The 7,856-nt window shown below is 39.7% G+C and overlaps 1 long non-coding RNA gene across 1 annotated transcript in view; it reads right to left on the minus strand.

Moving 5' to 3' along the window:
• Positions 1 to 7,856, minus strand: part of LOC106724261 — a 14,140-nt gene that overhangs the window by 3,302 nt on the left and 2,982 nt on the right. The window contains exon 2 of the long non-coding RNA XR_001360002.1: positions 6,153 to 6,161. This is a non-coding gene — a long non-coding RNA (uncharacterized LOC106724261). The remainder of the gene's footprint in view (positions 1 to 6,152; positions 6,162 to 7,856) is intronic.

Raw genomic sequence — 7,856 nt, forward strand, 5'->3', positions numbered from 1 at the left:
CATCACTGGGGCAACCAAGCCTCCTGCTTGCTCCAGCTCTGTGGCTGCCGGCCGCCATCTTGGTTGGGTTAATTTGCATATAGTTGCTCTGATTGGCTGGTGGGCGTGGCTTAAGGCATAGCAAAGGTACAGTCAATTTGCATGTTTGTCTTTTATTAGTGTATGTTATCTCTTTCCACTAAATATTGAATTGTAGAATAACAAAGACTTGGTGTTGCATGTCTCAGTGTCTCCTATATAAAGCCCCATGAAGAGATTTGTTCTTTATGGAATGGCCTCAGTGACTGCAAACACTTGGTTCCCTTAGATAAACTCTTTTTGAGAAGGGGTAAACATATGCATATATGATCAGTTTAGTAGCAGTAGAAACTTTGGCCTGAATTTCTCCCTTCTAACATACCTGTAAGCCTTGACCTTCTGTGTGTATATATTACTTAAGCATCCTCTTACTCATGTCTAGGTTAACCATCTTGTGGTATATGGAAATAAAGGGAAAATTGGTTGCATTATTTCTCTGGATCATCCAAATGTTAGTTACTTCTCAGCATCATGCCCCCTCCCCATGGCAAAGACTTTTAGTTGCCTCCTATTTGTTTCCTTTTATTCTTCAGACATAAAACCTTTGATTTTTAGCTAGTACCTGTCTATCTTTAATAAAGACCACTTTTTCAGACATCCTTGATGCAGGTATGCTCATGGGACTAAATCCTAAACAATGGAATATAAGCAGAAGTAGTGCATGCAATTTATGGGTAAGTATTCCTAAAGGAAGTGGCATACCCTTCTTTATTGCTTCCTCCTTCTTGTTAGAATATAGATAGAGTAGCAGGATTCTAGCAACCATCATGGACAAATGAGATGATGTTGGGAATGTAGGTCACCTATGGAGAGCAATAGAAAATAGTACCTTTCTCGAAAGATGGATGTATAGAATAAGAAAAAGGTATAAAATGTATTTAGACAGTGATTGTCACATAAAATTACCCAATATTTCTTGATTTTGGTTAGATTGAGTTCTGACTTCTTTGGGAGGACTGTGTGTGTGTGTGTGTGTGTGTGTGTGTGTGTGTGTTCCATCACTTATCTATTTGATATCAGAATATATAACATAAGGCTGCAACTTGCACTCAAAAGGAACCAGACTTGGAAAGACCATATCCACTGGACTATGCCAATATCCAACCTAGGTTGTCATGGTAGAGCTTCTATGACATTCTTACTAGATTGGCTAACTCAGATTTGGAAAAAAAAAATGTTCTACAGAGGAATAGAAGGTGGATCTTGAGAGAGCCCAATCTCTAGAAGATACTGGGAGAGCTATGTTAAACTTTGAGTAACAAAGACCCAAAATAACACAAAGCATGAAAAAGACAATCATTTCTTTCTCATTCATTCGATGGTTAATGTAGCCAGTTTTTAAAAACCTAGTGAGATTTTTGGACAAGCTGCTATCTTTCTCCTTGGTCCCAGGGAAGTTGAAGTAGGGGTGTCTTCTTTGTAATTAAGTACATTTTCTTGGGTCTGCATTAATTTTTAAAATTGTTTTCTACTTTTGAACACATACTTTTCTAAGTCTCCTTAGAACATTGGTAGACTAAGGGGAGGTTAACAATAAAAATAGAACTGAGAAACTATAAGATTTAATGGGTGAGACGGCAGGAAGAAACCTCTCTGAAAACTGAAGTCATAATACTGATAAATGAGACTGGCTAGAGTACCCTGAGGGTAGCATGAGGGCACTGGCCTATGTGTTAGAAGACCTGAGACAGGGAGGGGACCAGGGCCCCCAGGTAAACTGCCAGTCTCACTATCTCTTCTCCTGATTGGGCTGTTGATTTGTTAGATTTTTTTTCCCTGAATTAATGAGCATTACCACAATACAACATCTCTGACAGTTTTTTTTAGCACTTACTGCGTGCCAGAATGATACAGATGTGCAGATACAGCCAAAAAGAAAATGTTTTTTTTCTAATCCTCTATCATGAAGGCCAGTTCATTTACTTAGACTTAAGAAGAAATAGTAATGAATCCTTTAACAAGGTTTCTCTTCAAAATCAATGTGCAGTGTGGGAGTGCTAGTGAGCATTTAAAGACTGAGAAGAATCATAAAAGGAGGAAGAGAAAGCATAAACTTGAAGCAGGTTTATCAGCTGATAGAAATCATTGTGTTTACTTACTCCCTTATGAAGAATAAGACACGTCAATCTTATTCTTCTATGCTCAGCAAAGTCTTGAGACATAAAATGTGTTTCCGGATTTTATTCTTCATAAAATAAAATGGAAACTAAGCATAGTCTGAAAGGGAAAAGAATTTGTAGATGGAGATAGAGGAGGAATCTGCAATCCCCAAATGACGTGGCTTAGTGAAGGTGGCCTAGTTCAATTCTATGCTGTTCATACATATTCAAAACTCTTCTTTTTAGTATCCATTGGCCTCCTTTGTATTAGGTAAAGGTGTCAGAAACCAACTTATGCTAGATTACAGAAGAAAAAGGGAGGGTTATTATAAGAAAACAAGGATAATACATGGAAATGAAGGGCAAGAATGAAGCTGAGCTTCATGAAAAACCTGGAAGCAGGAAATGAAAGCCATCAGTCAATGCAGAGCTCTGTATCTTGACTGCTCCTCTCTTTGCTGGTGGTCTGGCCTCTCCCTGTCCACCACATGGCAGAATAGACAACACCATGGCTCACACATGTCTATGTTACAGTTCTGTGCACTTGTGGGTGGCTGCTTCATTGGCCAAATTTGGCATCTCTGGAGAGAGAAATTGAGTAGTTTGAATCAATATTCACCTTTGTCTCAAATAGAACTGCCATGGGACCATCTCATAATATTCATGGGGGTTATTCTCAGAGAAGTGATTTGGTTCATGGTCTAAGCAGATATAAGGTAAACTACTGTGTTTATTTCATGCTCAGCACCTAAAAAAACCACACACATAACTGTTCACGATCTTGTATGTTGTTCTGAAACAAAATTGTAAGTAAAAATAAAAAAAGAGATTTTTTCATTCACTCTTTGTATTAACTTCAAATATCATCTTGCAAATCCTGCTATTCTAAGTCAGCATAAACTACCAGTGAGTTTCTATTAATTTGGTATATTTGCTTTTGAGAGTAAATTCTGAACTGCCTGATCTCTCCATGTTTTGTGGGTTTCACTCTAGGTAAGTTTAAAGCAAATGAATAACTGAGGATAAACTATTTATTTCATAGGTGATTTTAAGCATTAGAGCCTGTGATGGGTGACCTTATAACTCATCGTCGATAGCCAGGAATATATGTAGGTTCTCCCATAGCAATTTCCTTATCAACAAGCAACTTCTCAGACCACATTGAATTAAAAAAAAGAAAACTGGAAGACAGCATCTAATCATCTTGTGAGTGTATTTACAGGAAGGATACAATGATCACCCATATTTGCAGAATATAAATCTTGCAGAAGAATTCCTCAGCAGTTTTTGGATTACCAGGCCTTGGATTGCCTCTGTGCTGAAGACTCAGAGTTGGTCTCTATTGAGATTAGTTCAAAATGAAGAAAGCAACTGCAGAACCAGTACTTGCATATCTGCTCACGTCATCTGAGTCTTCTAGAATCTGGAAGAATGGCACTCAGATCAGTGTGTACAGACCAGCATCTTCAGGCCAGCAGAGAGCAAATTTTGAGGGAGTTTTTAAAAGAAGAACAAAATATTCATCTCTTATTTGCCATTCACAGATCATTCCTGCTTTTGACACACCCCCAGTTATTAACACTGAAACAGTTTCCATTAATGAAAATTTTTTTAAAGTAGGGGTTGGTGATAGTGGTGGTCTCAGTTAAATGCACGTGGGGTGACAAAGATACTGTAGAGATACCACTTTAAAAGGGGGCAAATTACTATCAAGAAATATTAAGTAATATATATCTAGTTTCTCCAACCCCAAATAAATTAAAAGATTCAGTTCAAAAAAATAAACTTGGTAATTTCTAAGAAGAATATAATGCTTTTAAAAAGAATGAACTAGATGATAGGAGTTTTAGACTAACACAAGAAGTTATTAGAGTATTTACATGAAACAAACTTTTGTCCTATCAACCTCTTGCTACTGATAGATGTCATTTGGTTTAAATTTTATTTATTTATTTATTTATTTATTTACCAAATATTATATTTAAAAGTGTTTTAAACCACTTTATTGAGGTATGATTGGAATACAAAATGCTGTACATATTTAATATATAGGACTTAATGAGTTTGGAGCACTTGATTTAAAAAAAAATACCTGTTTAAAGAGAATATGGGTGTTTTTGAAATATTGCTTTTGGGATTTTTTGTTTGTTTTGTATTCAGTTAATTTCTAATAAAAATTCACATGAAGTATTAAAGGTTATACTGGTAAAATAGGACTATACTGGATCTCAGCCTAGTGAATTACAGTAAAAATTCTAGACTGACAAGACACAAGGCAAAGAAAGGATAAAAATTAACTCAGGGGTAACATCAGTAACAGTGTGGTGATGAGGTCAGGAATGATTCAAAAGTTATTGTTTAGGGTGTGTGTGGTGGGTGGGTGGAGGAATATATATATTTTTCTGAACTTAAATGGCAAATAAAAATGGAAGTTTTTTCTTATCTCTATATTAGAGGCCCAATGCACGAGTTTGTGCACCGGTGGGGTCTGGCTGGCCTGGCCCCAATTGGGGCAGATCAGGGCCGGGCCTGTTGGGAGGAGGAGATGGCAGGAGGTTGGCTGGCCGGCCCACCTTGATCGGGGCCTGGTCAGGGCCGGGCCAGCTGAGGGGAGGGTCTGTGGGTAATTGGCTACTGAACCCTGCCCCCGATTGGGGTGGGGGGCCGATTGGGTATGGGGCCAGATGGGGGAGGGGCTGTGGGTGGTGGGATGCCTGGCCCTGCCCTCAAATGGGGTAGGGGAGCCGATCAGGGGCCAGTGGCCTGGGAGAGGGGCCATGGGTGGTTGGCTGGCAGGCCCTGCCCTTGATCGGGATGGGGGGGCTGATCTGGGGTGGGGCCAGGTGGGTGGAGGGGCTGCAGGAGGTTGGCTGTCCAGCCCCATGCCCATTGAGGTGGCGGGCAATCAAGGGTGTGGCCAGACTGGGGTGGGGCTGCAGGAGATTTGTTGGCTGGCCCCTCCTCCTATTGGGGTCAGGGAGGGTGATCAGGTGTAGGGCCAGCTTTGGGATGGGCCCACAGGAGGTTGGCTGGCCAGCCCCACTCCCCAATCAGGCTGGTTTTCTGGCCGCAGTGGGCATCATAGTGACCGGTTGTTCTGGTCTTTATGTCCTTCCGGTCGCTGGCTTTTTATATACTAGTATATAGATTGACTTAAAATAATATTTTGACAATCCTGCTATCTGAGTCAGAGTAACCAAATAAGATGCTTTTATTTATTTGATATATTCCCTTTGGTGACTAAATTTATGATATGAAATTGTTATATTTTATTCAGATTTTTGTGTGTGAGGTATTCTAAAATCTTTATCTTTCTTCTGAGACTGGGAGAGAGCTCTTAATTTTCTTTTAAAAATGACTAACCTAATTTCATATGTGTTTGGAATCTACTTTTATTTTGAAATTTCTCTGACAACATTTTCCACTCTCTTTCTCTCTCTGTCCCCCTCTACATATTTCTCTTTCCTTCTTTCAACTCATGCACTCATGAACAAATGCCTCGTTTTAAATGCAATGGAGAATTTCTTTCTTTCTCAACTTTATTCATATGCACATCCTGTCACTGGTGAATGATTTCATCATATTAGTTACCTCCAAAACTTACAATAATCTTACACCCACATTTGTTGTTGGCTTAGCTGTGGTCCCTGGAATGGGAATGGTTAGTGTTCTAATCCCAGATATTGATTGGCCATATGTTACTTTGGGAACAGCGGCTGACTTGTTTCCTTTAGCAGGATGATGAGAAAATTACTGACCTCCTCTCAAGAGAGATTTGGCAAATAGGGAATTACAAAATGCTTTGCATTAGAAATGCTAAATATTCTTCGCAGCACTTTTATTTTTCTTGGCGTAGCAGAGTTCAGTTGTGGACTGTTTTATGAGAAGACTTCAGTATATGTGACTTTACTTGTATTGTAACAAACATCTTGCTACATTCAAGAGGACCTGACTAAAAGAGAGATCTAGAACTACAAAAATGCCCTGACAGAGCCTGACCGTGTGCCCATTAATGAGACATTAAGAGCTCCATGCCATATTTTCCAGATGGATTCACTTTAATACCTGCAACTTAGACAATGTGAATCCTTGCCTACTCACTTTCAGACAATCTCCTAGTTGGGTCATTACTGGGCAAGGTAGAAAATACTGTCATTGAAATCAGATGGGACTCAGCTCAGTGAAGGGAATCTCAGTGCTGCTGGCAGTGTGGCAGTCCCACACAACCGGGGTGCTCCAGTATTGGCAAACACTTTAAAGATAAAATAAATGGGGGATCAAGCAACATTTCATTTGTCACTCTCTCAGCAGCCCAAGGCAGAGCTCTGTTTCGCCAGCCATGTTTTAAAATGGAAGCACGAGTTTCAATCACATTTGTCTTCCTGACAGTTCAGGTGGTGTAAGGTTCCAGAGGACAGCTGCTTCTCTCTGGTGCATCTTCACGGCCATTTCTCATAGCTTAAGGTTTCCAAGTACACCGGGTGTTTGTGTTGGTAAAATATTTAATTGCACTAGATCTAAGACCTGCAAGGATCCACCAGGCAGGACTTAGAAGAAATCATTCTAAAGAGACAGTTGCCTACCTTTTTGTAAAACACACACAAACACATACAGAGAGAGAGAGAGAGAGAGAGAGAGAGAGAGAGAGAGAGAGAGAGAGAGAGGGGGAGGGGGAGAGGGAGAGAGAGAAGAGAGAGAGAGAGAGAGAGAGAGAGAGAGAATTGCTATATGCCTCAAAGTCTAGTGAAGGGTGTAGCTGTCCATATTCAAATCTTCTCCACCCTCGCTCTCACACCATAAGTTCTAGCCTCAGTTCTAAGACTAGGTAAATGTTTTGGGCAAGTCATCTTCTGTGGAGATGATGTGGAAAACCCTGTTAATAAAATAAAATTACAAATTTTCTCTTCTGATCCACACTGGTCTCAGATATGTCTGAGATTTGATTAAAATTTATGCATTGTACATGTCTGTATAGGTTGTGAGATTGATTATACTTGATAACTGTAGAAGTTGGATGATAGGTACATGGGGTTCATTATGTTATTCTCTGTGTATTTGAAGTATTCTATAACAAAACGTTTTTAAAATATAATAATGAATAAAAAAACCTATTCTGCCTACTACTCAGCAGAATTATAGGTGAGAATAAAGGAGGTCGTATGTAAACGTGTTTTACTATTGCAAAACACAAGAACAAGTACATGTCAAACAACATATCTTCAGAATGCACACATTATACTCATATTGTGTACTAATTTAAAAATATAGCTGTAGAGTTCCACGGGCCTATGGAATTGACATAATGGTGGTGGATCCTGGAGGAATCTCCATTTCTTTCCATGCTGCATTGTCTTTAGTTAAGTACAAGGACCCTTCCAATCATGTCACCTACAGCTCATTTCACCCACTGCTCTATTTGGCTGCCAGCCTCTTGTCTCTCTCTGCAGCAATGGTGAGATGGGTACTCTTTCCACAGGGAAAACAAATCCATGGTCCGTTGCCTTTAAAAATAACAAAAATGTTGGAGAGCTGGGTGGAAAAGCTGTTGCCATTGGCATCTTTCACATGAACTATGTCAAAATAACCAGCGTGTCTTTCTGTAGGTGATCACACCGGTTCTTCCCAGGTTAGCACCTCCAGTCACCATACTCAGGTTACCATTGTCCAATGTGATGAAAT

This window comes from Myotis brandtii, unplaced genomic scaffold (genome assembly GCF_000412655.1).
Source record: "Myotis brandtii unplaced genomic scaffold, ASM41265v1 scaffold780, whole genome shotgun sequence".
In the NCBI taxonomy this organism is placed as follows: Eukaryota; Metazoa; Chordata; class Mammalia; order Chiroptera; family Vespertilionidae; genus Myotis; species Myotis brandtii.